Consider the following 25332-nt stretch of genomic DNA (forward strand, 5'->3'; position numbering starts at 1 on the left):
TAACCCAATCTGTGGCTCATCCCACCAACTTTGGCCACTTCTGCAGTCGTTAATCTGGGATCCATTTCAATGCTCCTCTTGACAGCCCTTTTTGTCCTCTCCGATGGACCAGGACGACCCGGACGCCGCTCAGTTGTTTCCTGAACTGCACGATGATTCTGTTGACTGTCGAAAGCGGGATTCCCAAATTCTGCGAAATTTGCCGCTGACTTATTCCACCATCTGCTTGACCAACTATCCTTTCTCTAACAAAATCTGACAATTCGAGAGAACCTTGAGTTGTAGGCAAGTTGTAGCACAAGATAATTAGTGTGCGGACCATTTTCATTTATATAGTGCTCTGTGAACACAAATTAGTTAGCATAAGTCAGTTAAATGACGAAAAATTAGGTGTCTATTTACTTGTGACCACTCAGTGTACAGAGTGTTGGAAATTATTTTAACGAAGAGTTCTAATTATATTTTAGAATTTGTTGGCATTTTTTTCCGGACATCTTGCATACATCTTCAAGTAGGCCTTGTAACATTTGAATTGCATCTTCAACAACGACAAATCGTTTGTTACAAACGTATGTAGCATTGTGATTGAAATTTTCATGTTTCTATCTATTTTATTTATCATTAGTGTGTCATAACGACACGCTAGTAATAAATCAATTAAATCATTTTGAATCGAAAACAAATTTTGATTAATAAAGAGCAAAATAGTCCAAACTAAATAATAAAAACTATCGTTGTATATTGCATATGGTAGTTTCTTAAATTTAGATGACATCTTCGCTACAGACGTGGCAATCAAAATTATACAATCTCATGTAATACTTATTTCTATTTTCTTATTTGCAAAATGATTAAATCTAGAATTCGTCACTTTGACCAAAGTAGCAATAAAAAGTTTCATTATCGTCACAGTCAGTTTAACAGCATCTTTCTTTGTCAACTGAAATATTCTATATACGCAAATGAAACAGCTGTGACGTGTGAAAACCAAGAACCAATTCCTTATTCTTGTTTATATATATTCATTGAACAGTAATATTACAAAGTATGCAAAAATGCAACTTACACTGAAATATTTGTAGTTTTGGAACTGTGAAGATTCTATAGGCTTAATTACCTAGGCTGTGGAACTCTTTATTACATATTTATCAATGCTTATCACTTGTTGAATAACTTTGATCTAAAGTTTCTGAGCTAGGACTATACGCACAGATTATTGACATTGAGAAGTTACAAAAATATATTAAACTCTGTATTCAACAACCACACCCACTTTGTTGAATATATTATCAAGTTCGGAAAAACAACATATTGAATAAAAAACATAGACCAACGTAACTTATATACAGATATTTTAACACAGCAACCTGACGTTCTAAATTGTGTGTTACGCTAAATCACATGATTTCATTTAATGTAAGCTGGTTCTTGTTAATCGCTTGTGGGGTAATCTTATCTGTTGAATGAAAAGATCTTTTTCGGATGAAACGGCACTCATATGCTAAACTGAATACATTAACTTTTTAATTGTTCACCTTGCACGAAACGCTCACTTCACTGTGCGTAACATTTTTTTTATTATTCCCTAATAATGTTGCGGTTTTTATAAAATCAACATAAGCAGGTCGTTTATTATTTCATGGTAGAAGTCTCTGTTTTGTGACGTCACTTTAATTCATCAATTAGTAACTCTGAGAAATCAAATTTTGGCATCCCGCTTTCAGTTACCTAATTTATTCAGTCTGACATATGTACACGCAGCAACCATTTTACGGCATCTAGTATTTAATCATTATTTGGGATACACCTTAGGGGGTTTAACTGCTTTGATTTTACTGATATGATAGGGAAGAAAACCTCTTGTACAAGCAAAAACATAGTTTATTCTGGTTTTTTTATTCAAGTTAATCATCGCTAAACAGCGATTTACAACTGCAAAAGTAAAGTAGTAAATGTAAAGAAGCGTCAGGATATATCCCAAAACTTCTGTGATAGCACGTTATCCTACTGAAGAATACTGTAGTCACGCGATGAAGAGTATGTAACGGCCTTTTCATATATTCAGATTACGAAGATGTGTTCAGAAAACATATTTAAAATTTCCAAAACGGGGGTTTCTCTTGTATTTAATGACATTAGAAAACAAAGGAATTTTGATCAATTTGGGGAACTAGGACCATCCAGAAAGAGAACTGTGATAAGTCGTACCCCACTCGTAGTGTGGCGTCTTGTAACAGGTGATAACACACAACACAAAGGACAGTGGCAAAACTGTCCATATGTTCCAGGTGGCAGTAATCAGCATAATCAACAAAGGTCTCCCTCTCTAAAAGCGACACAAATCACATGTGCAGAAGTTGCTTCCACGACATTTGTCCAATCGTCCCATATCTTAGGTGGCTGGAGAATGAGACGGGTATTCATGCTAATCCATACGAATAAATACCGGTAAAGACGCTGTAGCATCTATGGATTTATGTGCGATCAGACTGTTAAAGCGGGCACTGGTAAACCATTTTCCTCGTACACTAGATGGCTTATGGAATGCCTGCAGGGAGGAGGGATAAGCTTTAAACATGTCAGCCTTAGGGCGGAATCTCTGAAATAAAAACTACACTATAGTACTATTGCCAAAATGCACGGTCGCCAGAAAGAGCATGACCGGACGTGAAGACATGGACTGTAACGACTTGGTGAGGCTCCAAATCATTTTAATATAACGTACTCAACCTCTGTATTAGGCCTATATGATAAACTAGTTATAAAATATAAGTGCAATCATTAGGCTAAGTGTAATATTTTGAAAGTATTATATTTTATTTGAAACATAGTGTTTAATATTTATTTTCTTCTATATATCTACATATAATACCTTCATCACTTCCACTTATATTGTTTTAATCACATGTAAATTGACAATAAGATGTGCAGATGAATCACTAAAGTCTCAGGTGTATAGTCTTTAAAGTTAAATATAATAATTTCAGTGTTATAGAAATATTGGTTAGTATAGACTTCTTGGAAATATACTGTTTTTAATAAGATACGCTTTTATATCAAGTGTGCTAATGATTGACTTTTAGCCTATTCATACTTTACGGTTTGTTAGTTGCAGCAGCAAATGAAATCATATTGTGCATGTAACTATTTTTCTTTTTTTTTCAACTTAGGAAATTTTCTCGCACAAAAAGACTTATCCTCAAGTGTTAAGAAAACGCTGTAGAAAAACGTTAGCATTCACTATTACATTGGCGTCGCTAGAGGGGGAGGGTGTCGTCTTTTGAACTGCAATTGCATTTTGATGGTAAAGAAGAATTACATCTAATGCTGCAAAACCTGCCGAACGAGGCGTTATAATGTTATATTCATAACCTCTTTCGTTTGCTAATGTGTTTCTTCAATCTGACACGAACCTTGCTATGGATCATGTACTGCACTACTACAGACTCTTGGCTTACTTAGGCCTAAATGTGTTATTGATTTCAGAAACGACGCCCCACACAGCTGAAAAAAATCTCTGTGACACTCCACTCATGCAGTAAATACCTTGGAAGGATAGACTGATAACTAACTGTACAGTTTAAAGTCATATAGTCAATATGCTTTATAGGCTTAACCTCCACTAGCTTGCCTTAGTCCGCTTTGAGTTGCGACTTGAAAGTTTCGAATTTGAAGCTTAGGCAATTGATAAATAAAGTACTTGTGATTAAGGATAAGAAGTAATATAAATAAAAAATTCAAATAAATTTTCTTCTATGTTTTCTTAATGCCAACAACTCATGTGCGAATAAGACAACTAATTTTCTTTTTGGACTTTTCAGACATGTTGTGTACTAGCGTTGTATGTCGGTATAAAAACATTTATGTATATGTATTGCTTTGTCAAACTTTAAATTAAACATCCAGTAGCGTTATACATAACGTATTTCTTTTTTGTAGAAACCCAACGTTAAAGTTATCATAAATATTACAGCTTAAAATCCAATTACGTGGTTTTTGTTACAAGTATACATTTAAAAGAAGACTATTAATTAGAAACCCTTTCACTAATTAGCTCAAAGCGTATTAAAACCCTTGTTTTAGTATTAAGTATTTTTCCAAGCCCGTTCCCTTGGCTGTGGTTTCGCTAGATAGTATATAGGGACAGTGGGAATCTCGTTAATCCATTCATGAACGTCACTAATTAGATGATGAGGCATTTGGCTACCTTAAGAGAGTCATAGTTACCATCACCAAAGACACTGTCCAAAGTCAGAGGTAAACCCTTAGAAAATACATGTCTAATATGACGTTCGTAAAATGGGGCACTTGTGATCTGAGTCTAACGAAGACCACACATTGGCAGATCAGTCACACGTGAAAGAAAACGATGAGTAAAAAAATTGTGACCAGTGCATAGGCTACACAAAACAACTTCTTCTCATCGATCCTTACGGGAACTAGATGGCCAAAAAACAACAGTAGGTTTGATCAGGAAAAGCTTATTATGAAGTTGCTCACCCCAAGTCGACTACTAACTGGAGCAATGCCAAGCCTTGATCACAGAACCATAGTCCATACACGGGATAGGCACGGCTGTGACAGCACAAGAGCAGACAAACTTAACTGCAGTGTCAGAAAGCTCATTTCCATAAATTGCGATGAGAACAGGGTGAGAACTTACACTAAGCGATTCCAGGGCCAGTAGAGAGCTAACAGAGTCAGTGTAAATAGTACAGTTAGTGTACCGCTTAGCTTCTATGTGATCCAAGGCAAGAGAAATGGCATACAGCTAAGCAGTGAACGTAGAAACTAGAGGGGATTCTGTGAGCATTCACCAAGTCACAACAAACCATGGCAGAGCCCACGGACTCACTTAATTTTGAACCATCCATAAAAACGGCAACAGAAGAATGGTTCAAAATATGTTCAGTAAAGAGAAGACAGTGCTTCTAATCTGGAGTATCTGCATTCCTCAGATGATAATCAGACTCAGCAACATCATCCAATTCAGCCAGCTGTGCCTTGATATCAAGGCCAAAAGGAGGAATGGCAGACCATCTATTCCGAAAAAGCACAGCTCACCAAGGAAGGAAGATACAATCCCAAGTGGGATTCTGTGATAAGGATCAGAGCTTGGTAGCATATTGTAAGGGAAGTTGCAAATGGCGGAGATGAAGAGGTGGTTCATGGGACTCTGTGTGCAGACTTTGGACTGGCAAAGTGCGGAAAGCCCTCGTGCAGAGCTTCAGCAGATGGTGAATAGAGTCCAACATCTTCCAGGCAGAGGACCTGGTAGAACTGTAAACCACAGTCCAGCTTGGAACATATGAGGGCATGATCGATCTTCAATACAAAACATTAATATTCCCAACAAGAGATGGAAGAGAGGACATGAAGGATGTTCAATGCCCTTGTACACTTGACACAAACCTGCTTGATGTGAGAAATGAAAATAAGCTTATGGTCAAAGATAAACCTCAAGAGCTTTGCTTCAGGAAACATGAGAAGAACAACAACAACGATCAGGGTGTAAACTCCGTTAATGGCGAAAACGAATGCAAACGGTTTTAGCAGAAGAGAAGGTAAAACTGTTTGCTGTGGTCTGCTTCAACAAGTAAGGGCAGTCTAAAGCTGCTGCTCAATAAACCTCGTGCTTGACAACCGATAAGAGATTGGAAGTGGTCGAATAGAGGCCGATAGCAGCATTAGGAGGAAGTTGTTTAGAGACAGCATTGATCTTAATAATGAAAAGGGTGGCACTCAAAACAACAACCTTGAGGGACTCCAAGTTTCTCTATGAAAGAATGGGAAAGGATAGGGCCGAACCCACACAAACTTGGAATAGTCTGTCAAGTAAAAGGTTATGAATAAAAATGAGTAAATGGCCACACAACCCATTTGAATGAAGTTTCTGCAAAACCTTTATGTAGTGTCATAAACGTTCTCAAGATAAAATAGAGACGGATAAAAGATGCTCTCTATGGAGGAAGGCTTCCTTGATCGAGGTTTCAAGACAAATCAGGTGGTTCATGGTGGAGCACTGTCGAAGAAAACTGGGTGGGCAAGAAGAGGTTGTTTGACTCAAACCAAACAAGACATGCATTAACCATCCTCTGCAAGACCTTACAGAAACAGCTAGTCAAAGCAGTTGGGTGATAATTAGAAGGAATCTTAGGATCCTTTCCAGTCTTTGAGAAAGGAAGAACAATAGCTCTGAGCCAAGCATTTGGAAAAATATTATCCTGCGAGATTCGGTTAAAAACAACCAGAAGAAGAGCAAGAAGGGTAGGATAGAAATGGCACAGCATCTCGTAGTGAAAGTCATCGGGTCCAGTTGATGTACTGCTAGACAAATGAAGAACAATCTTAAGTTCCACCAGTGTAAATGGACGATTACAATAATAGAGATGATCTGCCCAAAAGAAAAGGGCTATTACTCAGCCCAAGTCTTGATGGCCAAGAAGGAGGGAGAAAAGAAAGAAGTGCTGGAAAGATAAGCAAAGCTCTTCCGAGAGTATTGACGATAGTCTGTAAAAGATGGAAAGGGGATGGGAAGCATACTTCCCATTGACCTACCGAATCTTGTCACAGACGACTTTGGAACTGGTGGTAGAAGAGATGTTGGTGGTAAAATTATTCCAAGATTCCTCCTGGCTTTGATGTCTGACCTGCCGAGCATTGGCACGCACAGCTGGAAAGCAATGCGGTTGGAAAGAATGGAATACATGCAAAATGTATCCCAGGCCCGTTTCTGAGCGTTCCATACTAGCTGGCATGGTGAAACATTTCAGTAATGATTTATTGATAATTATTCAATTATATATTCAACTTTTGATCAGTAGTCGTCATTCTTGTAGTGTAATGTTGATACAATGATTAATTACTTTTCTTGAACTGAAGAAAAACTTGAACTTAACAAACACTTGTTGGGAATTCATGACAGAAAAATTAGTCTATGTAACAATTAGAAGCATATCGTGTCAAATATGAATAAATAAATGGAGCCTTAGTGTATCATGGGGCTTCAGTGATTCAGAGTTTATGGTAGTGTCAGTCAGAATTATAAGAGTGCTGATTCAATTAGCCTACTGTTTTGGTTGTTTAGCGTTCACAAAGTAAAGCGTTATCTATTTAATATGATTCAGTGTCTCTGTGTGTGTGTTACGTAACTCCTTCTAAATCGCTGGTCACACTGACTTTTAAGTGGTACCAAACGAATTGTCTTCGTCCCAAAGTTTTCATACACAACCCCTTGGGGAACCAAGGGATTTTCCGAAAACCCCTTCTCCCAAAGTGCTGAACTCACCAATATCTAAATGATGTCAAACGAATTGTTTCGGCCCCGAGGTGTGCACAAATGGAAAACTTTTCCTTTAGGGAACTGGGGATATTTCGCGAAAACACTTTTACGGGGATTCCACGAAAGACGATCCCAAATTTGGCACTGATTTACATTAGAGCCCGTAAATAAGTAGGTCTACTAATTACCGTTCGTAACTTGGTTAAAGAAATTAAATTTGCACTTTTAACTGAAAAAGTGCAAAATAGTAGTTCAAGCATTAAATTTGCATTATAGCGACTCTGTAAAAGTGGGTCATACGTCCACTGGTTCGCTAGTACCTATATGTTTTAGAGCACTTTTATAACTTCACAGGAGTCATATAAACATCTCTTACTTTTTGATAGATGACCACGCAGTCCAAATGTTTTCCAGATCAATATGTAAATCAAATACTTTATTACATCTTGATATAATCATAAATTAGACATGAAAACAACCTAAATATTTTTATTGGCTATCATAGTCAAGGTGTTGTTACTTCCTGTACGGTAGCTTCTTGATTAAATATGCGAATAAAATGAAGTTATTTACGTTGTCAGTTAAGTATTTGTTTCAGCACTACCTTGTTAACGTTTTAGCAGTCTACAAAGAACACTGAACAGGTATAAAACTAATGAGTGAATTATGATCATATTTTGCATTTTATACACATCTTTCTACAAGCTTAACTGTGGTACATCTAATGGTATTCAGTTTGGTAAACGTGTTTCGAATTTTCATGTTAATAATTAACAGAACCAATAACGACTGGGATGAGAAAACGAACAAAAAAAAAACAACAACTTTAGTAAATATGTCAAGTTTGAACTATGTAATAAAACGTAGAGTCAAAACTAGAAATACACCAGTGTGCATTATACGTTCAGGGCTGTTTCACCCACTAAAAAAAAATATGCTATCTATGAAAGTACAGACCGCCTCTTCATAAACTGATAAATATTCAACAGCACCGGGCTACCAGTTAGCAACAAATCTTTTAAGTTATAGTTTCTTCTGTAAGTTTTAAATATATAATAAAAATATACGTTCTTCTAAGAAGATATTAATTGTCTCTAATATTCACGCAAGCTACACAAAGGTTATCTGCTCTAGTCGTTCTTAATGTTTAAACTGATAGACTAGAGGGAAGACAGCTGGTCAACAGCACCCACTACCAACTATTGGGTTACCTTAATCAAATAATTGTTTTTTCTCATCACTCTTATTACGCACCCTCAGCTTTAAAGTTCGGATAACAATATATTTTGTGGCAATGGAACGCGAACCATGGACCCACAGATCCACAACTTGGGCCGCTAACTAAGAGGTGATGCCAGGCCACTGAAGACACTACGTCACATACATACAAAATCAAATCACATGAGATCTGGAAAAAAAGCTCCCTAGTGGCAGAGCGGTAAGTCTGAAGGCTTATAACGCTAAAAGCCAGGTTTCGATACCCATTATGGACACAAAAATGATAGCCCATTGTGTAGTTTTGTATTTAGCTAAAAACACAACTGGACCAGGAAACATATTGGCTAGTTCTGCAAGCAGATTACTAAGGTCTTTCTCTGATGATCTATTTACAGATTGTGTGTGTGTATTTTCTTATAGCAAAGCCACATCGGGCTATTTGTCGTGTCCATCGAGGGGAGTAGAACCCTCTGAGTTTATTGTTATAAATCCGAAGACTTATTGCTGTCCCACCGTGGGACTTACAGGTTGTCTACACAGGCTTCAAATAATTCTAAAGCCACGTGTTTGCACATGGATGTGATATAGCCAAAGTAATGCTAGCTATTAAAAAAATTCTATTATTCCTTTTCGTGCATCATTTTAAGAACGGGTAAATTTGTATGTTCATAACCACTTATCAATGCCAAAGTAGATATTCCATTTGGAGATTCTAAGTTCAGAATAAGCGTAACTTGGTGTATGGACAGAATTTGTTTTATGTATAGGTTTTATCACCACATCAGCGGGAGGTATTACACGATATTCTGCTTGCAGACTTCCATAAAATATTAAAAGTAACTGTAATGTTTTCTCTTAAATAAATTTGTGTTGCCCATTGTTCCTGGACTTTAAATTCACATTTTATGACTTTTCTGAATGCTGCAGCTCTGCTGTTTCATAGGTGATCTTATCAGATAATTAAATACCGAAGATGGCACTGCTCAAACCAATACTTCCTATGACTCCATGTGAACTCTGAAAAATTACAGTGATAGTAAAATAGACTAAATCTTCTTGGCTTTCTTCTAGCCATGCTCCATTAGTTAGAACAAATTTCATATTATATGATTTGGATGGTGGATTTGCTGGTGGTTATTAAAATACCACAAAGTTGAGTAAAGTCTGGGCATCTCCTGTAAGTGCTAATAGCCACATCTCATATTTTGTACCACAACAGGCACATGTCGTATCACATTCGATACTTATGCCCAAGGACATAACCACATCTTCAAACACTTCAAACGCACAGCCAAGAAATTCAACATAGAAGTCCGATGGAAATCCTACAGACATTAAGGTCCATTCTGGTAGACAACAAACAGCAACCTACCAATGAGAAACACAAAAACGTCATTTACGAAATACCGTGTTCTTGCAACAAAATATACATTGGAAAAACGAGAAGAAGACTCGTGACAAGAATAAAAGAACATAAAGACAGTAGAAGACTCATGAAAACACAAAATTCAGCCATTGCAGAACAAGCCATGTCAACAGGACACAAAATGAACTGGAAAAAACTAGACAAATTTTAGAAGACAAGAAAAATTAAGGAATAAATTTCTATTAAAACAGTTAAACAGAGATTCCGGATTAGAGGTGAGTAACCTGTGCCTACCATTGGTTGAATCTACAGGAAATCTCTTCTCCAATCAGAAACAGGGATAAACCAACCAATCATAACACGCTTTCCACAATACATCAGAATACCATAAAGACCGACAACACCTTACACACACTGACCTGCGTAATAGTAGGCTAAATGATCTAGCGCATAAATATTCCACAAAAGCAGAAAATAGAAACAACCTGACAAGCACACGCTGTAAAATTGCCAGCGCCCCTACAAAACAAATCTCTCCGCACAATCTCTTCACACAAAACCATGATGGCTACCCGAATGTATGTATGGTTTATGTCAAGACTAATCATTTTCTTTCTTTTTTTCACCTTGGGCACAGGGCAGATTGATTATTTGGCGTCTGCCCTGTGAAAGTGGGTTTTCTTAGGGTACTCCGGTTTCCCCCACACACCTAAATTTGGAGCATAGAACTTATAGGTTCCTGCTCACCCTGAGAGAGTCGTTGATTAGTTAATTAATCTATCAATTAGTTAATAAATCAATTAATCATTCAACAATAAAGTATTAGTTAACACAGCATCAAGAAAATATCGCAAATTCAACACTTATAAGAACGCCTACCTGTGCCTGGTGTCTCCCTGTAGCAGCAACATTCGAACACCAAACACGAAAATGAAGAAGATGAAAATTCAATATTATAGTTCTTCATTGTTGTCGGCCTCCATACCATTCCCTTTCTTTTTCTCCCTCAGGAATCACGAGAACTAACATTCCACGAGCGGGGTTGAAGAGGAACAAAGTGTTTCTGAGCACCCCAGTTGGAGAGAGAAGCATCTTGTTTTCTCTCTAATCAAACTGAGCCCCTGCCACGTAAGCAAGTAAGTACATATTGACCTGAAGACGAAAGGCGGAAGACTTTCGAAACGTCGTCCTTTACACTTGCATCTCTACAACAGACAGTTGCCATCCATTCTACAAAGTTTCATCATGAATACTCTGTCTTAACAATCTATCAAATGAAATGAATTTTGACACATTTTTAAGACTATTAATTTTAAAAAATATTTTGCCATCTGATCTACAAATCTATTAAGGATGTATTTACGTGAAAACGTTTTGCAATAAAATTATGAACAAACATATCATTAATATCTTTATTGGATCCAAATTTAAATAACAGTTTTCGTTTTGACACATGTCGACAATGATAATATGCATAATATATATATTCTTGACTATAATGTTTGCATATTTTGTGACAAATAAGATCATTACTATTAAGATGGAATACAAATACACTTAGCGTTGTCAAACTGAGAAATGCGTGTTATATTAAAAATCTACATATGTAATTTGTATGATGAGATTGATTCTATGGACATCATGAAAGATTTATTAGAACATCAAACAATTTTATCACACATTTGTAGAAAGACGTATAAGTCAGCATTTCACCTATCACAACAAAACCTTACCAAAAATATATATAATGACAAAATATAACATCAAGTTATTATAAATAGCGTCTGTAACCTTCTATCAGTTCATATTAAACATTCAGTACTTGGTTGGTCTTCCTCGTACTCCAATAACCTCCACAAGGTGACATACTGTTGATGAGGTTATTGCTGTAATCGACCGTGATTTCATCCCAAAATGTTACTAGAAGGAGCTGCAACTCAGCTACAGTAGCTGGTTTAGGGTCGTGGTTACTTAATCTCTGACTCAGTTATATTCAACAGTTCTCAATAGGATTACGATCTGGAGACTTTGTTGGCCATATCAATTTTGTAATGTTCTTCTGCTCGAGATAGTCCTGTACAATATGTGCACTGTGGGCAGCAGCATTATGGAACACAAAGTTATTGCCAAATATTTCCCAAGCATATGGCAGAAATATTATTTCCAAGTGATGTCTGTAGGTGGCATTGACGTTTTCTTGGAGGATATGAAGAGTAGTTTTTCCACAATGATGAATAGCTGCCCAAACATATACTGACAGTCTTCCCTCATCTGTTCTCCAGGCAAGAATCCTACCATCAGCTTTAAAAAGCCAGAAACATGGCACATCTGAAAAGATGACATATTGCCAGTGTCCTAACTGTAAGTTGACATGCTGTCTTGGACAAGTTACATGGTGACAGTGGTGAATTTTGCTTTGCAGTTAGCTCTTCTTGCAAAATAACCTTGTTTGGTCAGTCTCCTGTATATCGTTTATCTAGATACTCTGAGATGAATGTGTACATGCCATTTCTGTCGTAAGGTGTTGCAAGACTTCTTTCGTTCTTGACGTGTTAATCTGACACACAGTCATCTTGGGCAGTAGGTTTTGTCGTCTACCAGTAGACTTTCTTGGGAAAACGTTTCATGTAGTCTGATGACGTTTCAGGATTCTGGATACTGTTGTGGCAATGTCTGTTTGCTTCATACCATTTCTGGACAGTCTAACAATTTGACACCCTATAACTCCAGGAACATGATGAGGCATGACTGTACACCAAGTACAGAAGAATTGTCTGAACAAAATGTTAATCTGTTTCGAAAAAAAATATACCAAAAGCCCATCCTTTTATACAAAACATGTGTGTAGGTGTTTTTGACAAACAAATGCCCAAAACAACTTATACAGACCAGAATAACAACTATCATTGTTTGTCCAATTATACACTACCTTCTCTGTTACCACTCGGACATTTTCTCAATCATTACTACATGCATGTAGACAATAATATCAATATAGAACAACATGAAAACATTTTGGCCAAGACTGTACAATATTATCTACATACATATGAATACGGTCCTTGTAGTACTTTTTTATTGTAACAGTTTATTCAACAGTTGTTCTTGATGGATTTGCTTATGTTGGAATAATATGGAGGCAGTCATAATCGATCAAAATATTCGCTTTTCTCATATCTACCAAAATAAATACAGATCAAGTAGCTACCAGATTTATGACTCGGATCCAGATTAATTATGTACATTTGATTTTCTGCATGGTGTGATCACTGGCAAACACAATTCAGAGTTTTTGCACATGCAAATTTTGCGAGAGTATCAGATATATTTCTATAGTGTTCATTTTTTAGATGTCAGTTATAATGTTTATTGACTGATCAATTTCTAAAACATATTGGAATTCTGCATAGGCGAGAGCATTTATAGTGTTGGGTAAAGCACTACAAAAATGAGTCTCAATTGATAAGTTCCCCGTTTCACCAAGTTAAAGTGTGAATCTCCAGCATATAGATTAAGTGTCAGATGTGTGCTCCCGAGTATTCATCATATCCTATATTGTCTCCTTGATCTAAAAACTGTTTTCTTGTTCAAATAAATAATGTTTAATAGCTTCATGCATACAGTTCAGCACCAAACTGAGGTTGTAAAGATTGAGCAGGAATATGTTTTCCATCCACATCGATTGCCATGAAATTGATAATGTACTGTTTCAAATTGTATGGGGTTACATTCTAACACCCATTAAGTGCATCATTATCAAAAAATCTTGTAACAAGACAAATGGGTACTTGACCTAAAAATGCATTAACGATACTTGCTTGTAAGTTTCCCTGAGAGATTGAAAATGATTTGCACACTATACATTTCAAAGGATGTTTAACCATTCCTTTCTGTAAGGCTTTAGTATACAACAGAACAACTGACGGGCTGATAAGGACTTTTCTAGCATAGAGAAAAACGTGTTTTGAACAGCCTTGAATTCTGATTCATCATTTGACATAATACAAAATGCATCTCCACTTCTCACGAGGCAGAGATATAAACTTGCTCTATCAGGCAAGAATTTATTCTGGAAAAAGATGTCAAAATTTATCTGGCTAATTGTGTCAATTATTTGACTACCACGTGTATCCATGTTATGATCATTAAAACTACCCTTCATGTTCTTTATCCACATAGGCGATGTCAAATGACTTCTCTTAGCTTCTCCACTATAACACAGTATAGTTTCTATGTACACCTTAGAGGTATAAAAATTGTGAGATGACGAAATGAGTTTTTCATTTATGTGTACTTCCACTTGAGAAAATATAGAATGAAGAAACAGATTGACAAAAGCAGAGTTAGCTTTTCCATTTTTATACCGGTTCCATCTAGTTTGATAATTTTTGCCTTTACATGAGGATATGATTGTGCCAGATCTAAATATTAATCTTTCGAACTTGATTTAGAAGATTCGATGGATCCTCTGTCAGTCAGTGAAGATTGAGGATAATATTTTGTCCACTGACCCTCCTCAATCATTGTTTGCATAGGAGGAAGAGAAAATAAGTCTAGCTTAGATTTGTACACTGAAAGAACTTCTCATGTGGTAGGAAGGTCATGATTACTTGTCAAAAAATCTAGAGTTGATGTTCTTTGTCTCATGGTTTAGCACTTCTGAACACAGGACCTTTATATTTATTCTTTGAGGTAGAAAAATCTGTTTAACATCTCGAGCCAGGTTCTGAGCTCCTTCAATTGGTTGTCATTTTCCAGCATGAACAAGAGATTTTCCTTGTATGACATCTGATGCTAAATTTATACCTGACTGAACAGCTTGTTTTTTTAAGACTAATGGCTCTATTTTTTCAAAAAAAAGGTATAGCTAAATGAAATAGGTTACTCAATAAATCCTCCAACCCATAATTCTATTGCCATTGACTGCCAGCTTAATAAGATAAATCGTTTCCCATTTGGTAATCATAATACGCATCATAGATGACTGGTTCGTGACAGTAAGGTACTCTCATGATGTTACAGACGACGAAGATGAAGTGTTATGATTACTCTCCCTTGTTCAAATTAAATAGGTCGACTCATCTCTTATACTGATCTCAATAGTGTGAAAACTTTGCTTAAAATTAAGTCTGTTATGAGGATTTGTAAATGTTTCAGTGATCATGTCTCCATCCTGGCCTTTAATATGAACAATTCGTATTAGCGGTACATATGCATCACCAACAATACTAGGTCCACAATGTCTGAGTAAGAATAGAATGAATAAAATTCACTGTGCATGTTAACAGTATATAGAGCTTTAGTGAGCTCTGTTATCATGCAATTAATATCAAGTCCAAGTAGTACTGATAGCACAGGACCGAGTTTTATAAAAGCACCATCATTTACATTCACACTTACTTTTTGAGTGAATGAACTGTAAGTAAATATAGATTCATTGTCAGGTTTAGGAAGTGATTTTTATACTTTTTAATACTCTTTTTAATCTTTTAGGTTCTTTGTAATGTCCTAGTCTAATATAATTGATTACAGTAACAAAGCGATGGTCATAAAAGTAGGATAACCATCAAGTACCATCAGGCACGTTATGCCAGATATGTGGATTCTGTAATTCGGCAAAGACCACTTCCCACGAACCTTCACGGACGAGTGACATAGTTTGTCAGAGTATTGCTGGCAAACTAGTTCATAGAATTGGTTTTAGGTAATGTCACAAGCCGATGATCCTTGATGATCTCTCTATTCTCTTGTGAATCATAACAATTTCATCTGTTCATCAAGGAATATAGCCTTTCTTAAACTGATGCTTCATTTTACCAATAGTTTCTTGATCACCCACTTCGAATTGAAATTTTACTTTTTTGGGTGGTTTATAAAGTTTCTTCCATACCACAAATTGGTTAGAGTAATTAACGCCCATTGGTCTCATTTTAATACTGTATTATACGATTGAATATAGGCACTGACCAGATTTTTCAATACTGTGATATACTTGTAAGTTTCATGATGAGTTAAATAATGCCACATCGTACTTTTAACAGTGCAATTAAATTTATCTACTATTGATGCTTTTGTTTCATTATGTGTAGTAAAATAGTAAATGCACTGTTCCTTGATAATGTTAAAACAGACGATTAGTAGATTCCGTTCCAGCATTAGTTTGAAGTTTACAAGGTTTTCGACCATGTTCTAACATCTGTTTGAAAGCTTTTTTGAGTGCCACATCTTTCATATCTTTAAGTGGGACAATCCATGCATATTTGGAAAATACATCGATACACGTGAGTAAATACTTAAACTGATTATTATATTGACTTAGGTTAGAGAGAGCCACCAATTCAGCCTGCCATTGTTCATCGATACTTGAAATGACCACTCATTTTCTTTAAAATTTATATCTTACTGGTTTTTCTTTTACCTGTTTTAATATTTTCACAGATCTAAATAAAGGCTGTACTCCACCATAATTGGCAGGATGTGTAGGATTATAATAGAAAGATTGTAGTGTTTCATCCACATTATACTATTTACTACGTCTATACCCTTTATTTTTCATTTAGTTTACCATCAAAATTGTCTCTAACAATAGTAATAATTTGACCTTTACAACAGGCAATATTAATTTTTAGATGGCTCAAAATATTACTAGGGGTAAGAGGGTGACAACAGCAAATGATGACAGTCAAGAAACAAATGATTAAATAATAAAATACTGTTTTATTAAAAATGAACCCATTTAGATACAGAATGTTTGGGCCTTCTAACAGTATGATCCCCATGCTTCATATACATCCATTTATCTACATTTCCAACAACTTCTTGTGGAATATTCATATCTTATAATCGTTCTGCAAATTCTTTCCACCAAATATGGTTAATTTGTTTTTAATTTTCGCAGTAAATCATCGATCAGGTCAATTATGTTATTGTTTGGAACAGATCTTCCACTAATCATTAATTATTCTCGATCATTCCACGTTAGATCCCCATTGGAGCTTTCTTTTTATGTTTCTCAGGAATGGTGTAGGCAATCTCTAAATATTCTTGAGTTGATGATCCCATATTAATTTTAATGGGTTCCGTGGCTTGTAGATGAAAAGGCTGATGACGTTGTTGCAGATGATTTATTATTTTCACTTTATTGTCTACGGCAAAGTATCATTTTATATGCCAGAATTTATACTGTCGTCTATAAAGTATTTCATATACTTTGGGTTGATAAAGTGAGTGTATCAGTTCTTCAGGAACGGTAATAAGTTGTTTAGTGTATTCCATATTTTCCAAATTCCAACAGCTTTACCAGTTGCCCATCTTGCCAAACAACCAAATAATGAAAGTATTGGTGTTACTAGTAAGGGTAGAAACCTCCCTTTCTCTGTTAGTAAATTTCTTTTCTATTTAACTGATGCTTTCATGACAGCCAACTCTCATTAATGACTTGTATCATCTAAGTTTCTGGCTTTGTACGTCCGTTATAGGAACTTTACTCTTTAAATCATTTAAAGTGCATTCACAAATACGCATGATAAAATCATTTTAGCTCTGGTTATTATTCATTTAATCTGTTTTCCTGTTGCTTTAGGTAACGCGTGGAGCAGCTGTTAATGTTGTTTAATTCTAAGTGTTATGATGAATAAAAAGAAATTGAATGTACAATATATATATAAACTATTTACACATCCATTTAGATATAACATCTACGTTTTTACACTACAATGATAATGATTGTTAAAATGAAATAGACAAATTGTGATTTACCACTATCTGTTGGACATTACACTAAAGACATAAAAAGGTGTTGTAGATGGTTATCCATCTCAAAGACTATTGAAAAATAAATGAAACAGGTCTCACCTTAAATATATCTGAAAACAGAAAAGTCATGTTTGAACACACTCGGGATTTTTGCTCCAAGGCTCTACATGTGTCCTCTTTCCAGTCCATAGACTGTGACAAGGAGTTAGTTCCATTAGATTAAAAAATCAATATCAGTATGGCAAACTATTAAAGTCTGAAATGATGTATCATTTGGTGTAAAATGGACATTAATTGTTGTTTTCTTCCTTGTTGAAAAATGTTCCCGGCTATTAAATCTCTGTATATTTTCTTCGGATTTCTCATTGTTATAGGATACTGAAAAGCATTAAATGTGTCTATTATTTTACTCTTAATTGATGAGAAGTTTAATTTCTCACTGTTGACAAAAATTGAGGGTAAACCATCTAATTTTACAACAGGGCTTTCCATCCTCACATAAGTATCCATAGCTCTTGGGACCATCACTAAACCATGATATGATTTAATGACCTGAAGCTCGTAAATTCACCAAGATAATCGCCTACAGGTGGATTGCTAGATGTGTGTGAGGTTTAAACAATAATATCTGTATCATAATATAACAGATACGAAACTAATTTCTCAGGTGTGTGACATAATTTCAGACGAGCATGAGCAATGGTGAAATCTGCTAGAAAAATGTTGGTTTGATCTTTTTGAGGCCGGTACTCATGCTTGTTTCTTTGATGAAGACCAATTACTTCGCCATTACCTATTGTTAGATCTGTTATGATATTGATATTATCACTCATTAAAGAAACGTTGTACATTTGCTGTCATGTTAAACTTATATTAAAGTTTTTCTTCATTACCCATTTAAGCCGTCTCCAGCCATTATTAGATGTTATGTAGGTTAATTGTGAATTGTTCTCAAACATACTACAATGTCTCCAAAAAGAGTTAAGACAAAGTTTTGCAGCTGGCCTTCTTCCTGGATTAAAGGCTATGTTTTCTGGGGTAATTTGCGCTCCTTCCTTTTCAGCATACTGAAAAACATATTCCTTTTTTGCCTCTAATGTTATGCAGTGAGAGAGCCATCCTGAACTTTTCTGCTTTATTTTAAGAAAAGTATCAATATAATCCTTAAAAAAATGTATGGACTTATTAGGAAAGTGGTATATCTCAAATAACTTCATTACCTGATAAGAACTCTTGAGTGGTTTTTTTAACTTCTTCTGTGATCCAGGTACTGATGAAAGCTCTCTTGTCATAAGAGTGGTGATATGTCAGTGGTGATCTTGATTCCAGATGGTAGAGTATCATCATGGCTAGAATTCTACTTTTTATGAAGCAAAAATAATTTTCAAATCAGAGAAGTATGTGGTTATTATGGTAGAACATCCGACTGGATACTCATAGTATTTGTTCATCGATGGTTAAGGGAAGTTTAAATTTGATCTTTTCTCCCTCCTTTACATCATACAAATGACTTGTTGCGTTGACCCCCCTCCCTCCATAGAAGGCATCCGGTACATCCAAACGGGAACTAAGTGTGGTCTTAAAGAAATTGATCAAGTCTAAATCATTAGTTTTCATCTTCTTAAAATCATGTTCCCATATTGATATGATCTTATACCCCAGAGTTTCGAGTTGATGTTGTCTCTCTCTAAGGTACATTTCGTAATAACCACATGGTTATATTTAGAACAAAGTTCTGTGTATCAGATTCATAATATAAAGTGTAGCCATGATTGTAGCACTCGTAAGATTCGTATATGGTATTGTGCTCCCTACAGAAACCATCTACTTTATAATCTAAGATTCGTTTCTCACCACTCTTAAGATTATGCTGGGTGTTGATCCACTCAGATTTCTGTAAATAATCTAACCACTGGTTACTTACTTGCCTATAGTTGTTGGATCTAAAGAATTCGTGATTTGCTACGAGTGATATTGATAGCTTGCTTCTGTATATAGCCATGCACAGAAGCTAGAGTTTGTATCTAAATGGGTCTATTTCACAGAATATGAGAAACTCTTCCCCGAAAAGTAGGCAGCGTTACATATACAAGACTGTTTAAGTTTAATGCATGTATTATGATTTAGTTGGTTTAAGTATAGCGTGTTAAAGATTAGCAGGTTTGTTTACGCAACTGTTCATTAATCATATGCTGTCTAGTTTAATTGTTGTGAATTGATACTTTTTGTATTATTGTGTGTTGTTATTAAAACTTCTAAGTTTTTCTCGTTTTTTTCAGTTAAGCATTATTGCATCATAATGTCAGATAGTGTGTCGAACATTGTAGCTCTCTGTCAGTCTATAAATACGGGTTTAAAATGTAGTTCAAGTTAAATTATATAGATAGAGAGTTAAACAGTTATAGAGAGATACATAGATTTAGACTGCGTAATTGTGATGTTAGCCACAGAAAGCATATAATGGCAATTTATAAAGTGGAAGTATTGCATATTGTATTGTAATAACAAAATAGAGAACAAATAATATGTGTTGTCAATTTCATTCTAAAGTAATTGAACCAGCCTGTGTGTACTTTGACGAAAGGAGTCGATTATTTAAAGTTATGGATACAACTGTAATAACTATCAGTATAAAGAACATTTGTATATATGTTTCACTTGTTTTGATATATTATCTTAAAACAAATAAACAGTGTGCTGTTTGTTCATTATTGAAAGTTATTGCCAACAATTTACAGACACCTTCTTTAAAGAAACTGGCCCATACATAAAACCTAACACTGGGAAGTTAGCCAGGATTATACTGTGGTAAATGGTGGTAGAAGAAGATGGAAATAACAGTGGAAATAGGCCTATATATATATATGCACAGCTTTAATGGTGGCAGAAATATTGTAGAGGTAAAAAACACCACTATATAACTATGTCAATTGACTTTGCTAAGTGAATACAGAGGGGTGAGCAATTTTGGCTCAATGATGGTTATCTACGAGAGTTTGTTAAATAACAATAGAACCTAGAAAGAATAGAATGTCAACAGAGAAGAGAGGAAGAAAGAGAAAGACTGAAAGAAGAAAAAGAGAGAAAGATGAGAGACTGGAAATAAAGAGAATAAGAGCACACATTGAGATCACCAGACTCACCCAACAGAAAGAAGAATGACCCAAGAATGACAATGGGGTCAGGGCCAGCTGACCCAAGCTGCCCACATCTGATGAACAGAAAGACAATATGGAGAGGTAAGAACTGGGACAAAGGTGACTGAGCCGTATGTCTCAGTCTCTTCTCACAGGAAAAGGTATATAAGTGTATGAGGGCATGACGTCGAAAGATTTCATGGACTATGAAAAATTAAAAGTGGCTTTGCTGAAATGCTATGAACTTAACAAGGAAGGCTTTCGTCGAAAGTGCAGAGAAGTCAAATTTGAAACTGGAGAAACTGTATTTCAGTTTGTAGCATGTCTACAGCGATACTTGACAAGGCGGACTGAAATGGCCACGTGTGGAGATAGTTTTGAAGGATTGGCAAATCTACTAATAGGTGAACAGTTCATGATCACGTACTCCACTGGCATGTCACTGTTTCTAAAAGAAAGAATACCAAAAATTGTGGATGAAATGATCAAGCTGGCAGAACAGAAGATGGAAGCCCATGGAGGGAGTATAACTGGCAAGTCTAAGAATAACCAGTTAAAGTCGAAACCATGGTTGGCTGACCAGAAGCAGAATGCCACCAAAGGTGACAAGAAGTCAACATACAAAAGGGAGAAGATATGCTATGCTTGTTACAAAATGGGATAAATTGTGAGGGAGTGCAAGTCGATCATCAACAAGCAACTGCACACATTTCAACATACTACAGCTAGAGTTACTTACAAAAACGATTCTGGCAAGAAACAAGAAAGGAGGGAGTGTCATCATGGATGTTGCTGCCAGAAAAAAAAACAGAATGAAGGAAACTCGTCAGATTCACTACAAGAAAGAAGTGCTATCACCGTTATTAAACAGTGCATGATGGATGGTCAGCTCAAGCTGGCAAACAGGTCAACAGTGCCAGTAGTGATTGGAGCATGTGATAATAAAAGAGTTGCCAACAAACCACAACATGCCAGTAGGTGAAGGCTATGTTGGGGACCAGAAAGTGAAAGTCCTATGAGACACTGGTGACCAGATGATGGGCAGGGTACAGCTGTGTGTGCTGACTAATGGGACAAGAGGAAGTTTTCCAAAGCAAGAATAAAGGTGTACATTCCATACTATATGGGAGACCTAGAAGCCATGAGTATGAAGGCATCCATCTATGACTTGGTGACTGGCAATATACTAGAAAGTATAATTTTGGAGAAACTACACAGAAAGAAGACTGATGTGATATCTGCAATCACCACAAGAGCTCAAAGGAGGAAGACAAGCAATACACAAAGCCCCTGCAAGTCTTGAGAGGCGACATTCAGAATGTTGGTCTATAGGAACTGAAGGAAACACAGAAGAAATACCCTTCACTGCAGAAACTTTTGGACAGTGCCCAGGAGAAAGTGGAGCAAAAGACCAAGGGGAATTGACTTACAGAATAAAGGACCATAAGGGAGTGCTGTACCAGATCTACCAAGGCAGTTCAAATGGGGAAGTTAAACAGATCATAGTACTGACAGACTACTGGACTCAAATGATGAAGTTGGTTCACCAGTCGATTATGAGAGGACACCAAGGAGCAAAGAAGAAAGCAGAAAGAATCACCAGCAATTTCTTTAGTCGGGGGTCATCTGAAATATGACCATATTCTGCAGGCCAGGTGACATCTGCAAAAAGACAGTACCTAGAGGGAAGGTAGCAAAGTACCAACTTTGTGAGATGTCTCTCACAGAAGAGCCATTCAGCCATCTGACAATAGCAACCAGTACATGCTGAAAGTAGTAGACTATGAGACACATTAGTCAGAAACCAAAGCACTGCCAAAGATAAAATAGAGAGAGTAGCAGAAACCCTTCTGGATGTTCTCTGCAGAGTAGGCTTTCTAAAAGAAGTTTTGAGTGACAAAGGGAAAAAGTTAACCTCAGAACTAATACAAAAGGTGTGCAGACTCATCAGCACTATGTAGCTCTTGACCACCCTGTACAACCCCAGATGTAATGGATTTTGTGAGAGATTCAATGGAGTCTTAAATAGCATGCTGAAGAAGAAACCACATGACTGGAACAGGTACCTGTAGGCAGTGTTATTTGATTACTGATAAGTCCCACAAGTAAGTAGAGAATTTCTCCACTGTTTTTGTACAGAAGAACAGTACGAGGCACGATGCAGATATTGAAAGAACTGTAGACGGGAGAAGAAGAAGAGTCAGAAGTAAGGAATACATATCAGTACATGTTAGACCTCAGACACCGATTGGAGGAGACCTGTCAACTCGCTTAGGAAAGTTTGTTTACAGCTCAAGGCAGTCACAAGAACTTCCGTGAAAAGAGGGCCAAGGACTGGCGTTTGAAGGTCAGTCAGGGGGTTTTAGTTCTGTTGCCCACAGACAACAACAAACCCATCCATCAGTAGAAACGATCTTTTGAAGTGCAGGAGATGGTCAACAGAATGGATTATAAGGTGTAAGTGGACGGGAAGACCAAAATCTACCATGCCAATCTGTTGAAGGGGTACTTTGAGAGGGAAAAAGACCTAACAGATGCAGCTATTGAAGCACAGATGAACATCGCAGATGTAGCTGTAATATATGAAGAACCAGAAGAAGGTGAATTTGTCATAGAAGGTGAAGACCTAAGACTGCTGGGTGGAAATGAGATTTACAAAGGTATCAACATTAGTAAAGAACTGACTGACAAGCAGAAGAAAGAATTACAAGATCTACTATGCCTGTACAGATATGCCTTCACAGATAAACCACATAAGACAGATCTCGTGCAACACAACATTGTGACTACTACCAAGGATCCAGTCAAAGTTATGTCCTACCAGATGATCTATGTGATGAGAAACCTGATCAAGCAAGAGGTCGAGGTAATGTTAAAAGCCAGAATCATTGAGCCTTTGAATTTAGGCTAGTGTTTACTAGTGGTAATCGTGAAAAAGAGGGATAGCTCAAACCACTTCTGCATAGATTTCTGGAAGCTTAACCTCTTGACAAAGTTTGATTTCGAACCTATGAGCAACCCAGAAGCTATCATGGTGAAACTAGATACAGCCAAGTTCTTTACCAAGATCGACCTCAGTAAAGATTATTGGCAGATCCGAATGAAAATATGAAAGCTTTTGTGACATCAGATGGATACTACCAGTTGAAGAGGATGCCAGTTGGGTTAGTTGAAACAACAGCAACATTCAAACACATGATGAGGAACATGTTGCACAAAACCTCCAACATAGAGCATTATTTGGATGGCATTCTAACCCACACAACCAGATGGGAAGATCCCTTGAAAAACTCAGAGTGATTCGGGTGATTGAGGGTAGTAGGTCTGACCATCAAACCATTTAAGTGCTACATCAGTTATCCTGTGCTAGATTTTGCTCTACACAAGGTGGACGAATGACAGAGAGCCATGGAATATGAGAATCTGACTTGTATACAAGATGCATCAGCTCTGACGACGAAGTAACAAGTTAAATCCTTCCTGGGTTAGTGGGATAGTATGGGAAGCTCATTATAAACTACGTTGAAGTTGCTGCACCATTGACGGACCTGACCAAGAAAGGCCAACTCAACAAGGTGAAGTGGGACCAAATACAGCAGGTGGGATTCCAGAAGTTGAATAATATGTTAGGAAGTTCGCCAATTCTTAGAATGCCAGACTTCAACAAACTGTTCATTGTTTGGGATAATGCAGGAAATGGAGACGGACTGTTTATCATAATGTATGTCAGGAAAAAGCTGTTCAAGAGTGAGAAAAACTACTCTGTGATAAAATAAGAGTCTCTGGCCATCATATTTTCCATCCAGAAACTCCAGAACTACCTGTATGGGAAGGATTTAATCATCCAGAAAGTACATCTGCCCATTGCATACATCCAGAGGTGTAAACTCGACAGTGCAAGGACCGTGAGATGGGCATTGTATTTTCAGAACTACCAGTACCACATTGAAGCAATCAAGGGAACGGCAAATGTTGGTGAAGACTGTATGAATATACTTTATGCATGAACTGAAACAGTCTTTGTGACTAGTATAAAAATATTGTAATTATTCTTGAGGAAGGGTTTATTGTTAGATATACATGACTGTTTGTGTTTAATGCGAATGTTATGATTAAGGTGGTTTAACTACAGTGTAAGTGTTAAATTTAGTTATTTTTATAAGTGATAGTTTATTGCAGGTTTGTTTACATAACTGTGTACGAATAATATGTTGTGTGGTTCAGTTGTTATGAATGGGTGTTTTTGTATTATTGCATTATGTTACAAGGAATTTTCAAATTTTTCTCATTGTTTCAATTGAATATTATTGCATAATAATATCGCATAGTGCGTGGAACATTCTATGCCTGTGTCAGTCTATATATATACGCATCCAAATTTAGTTAAGTTATGTTATATAGTAAGACAGTTATAGAGAGATACATAGATCTAGACTGCGTGATTGTGAGTTTAGACATAAATAGCACATAGTGACGATTTCTAAAGTTTCCTGAACTGCACGATGATTCTGTTGACTGTCGAAAGCGGGATTCACAAATTCTGCGAAACTTGCCGCTGACTTATTCCACCATCA

The 25332-nt window shown here is 36.4% G+C and overlaps 1 long non-coding RNA gene across 1 annotated transcript in view; it reads left to right on the top strand.

Annotated features, from left to right (window-relative positions):
- LOC111084997 overlaps positions 1-25332 on the top strand; it is a 156612-nt gene that overhangs the window by 5372 nt on the left and 125908 nt on the right. The window lies entirely within an intron of this gene.

Source organism: Limulus polyphemus, unplaced genomic scaffold (genome assembly GCF_000517525.1).
Source record: "Limulus polyphemus unplaced genomic scaffold, Limulus_polyphemus-2.1.2 Scaffold9, whole genome shotgun sequence".
NCBI lineage: Eukaryota > Metazoa > Arthropoda > Merostomata > Xiphosura > Limulidae > Limulus > Limulus polyphemus.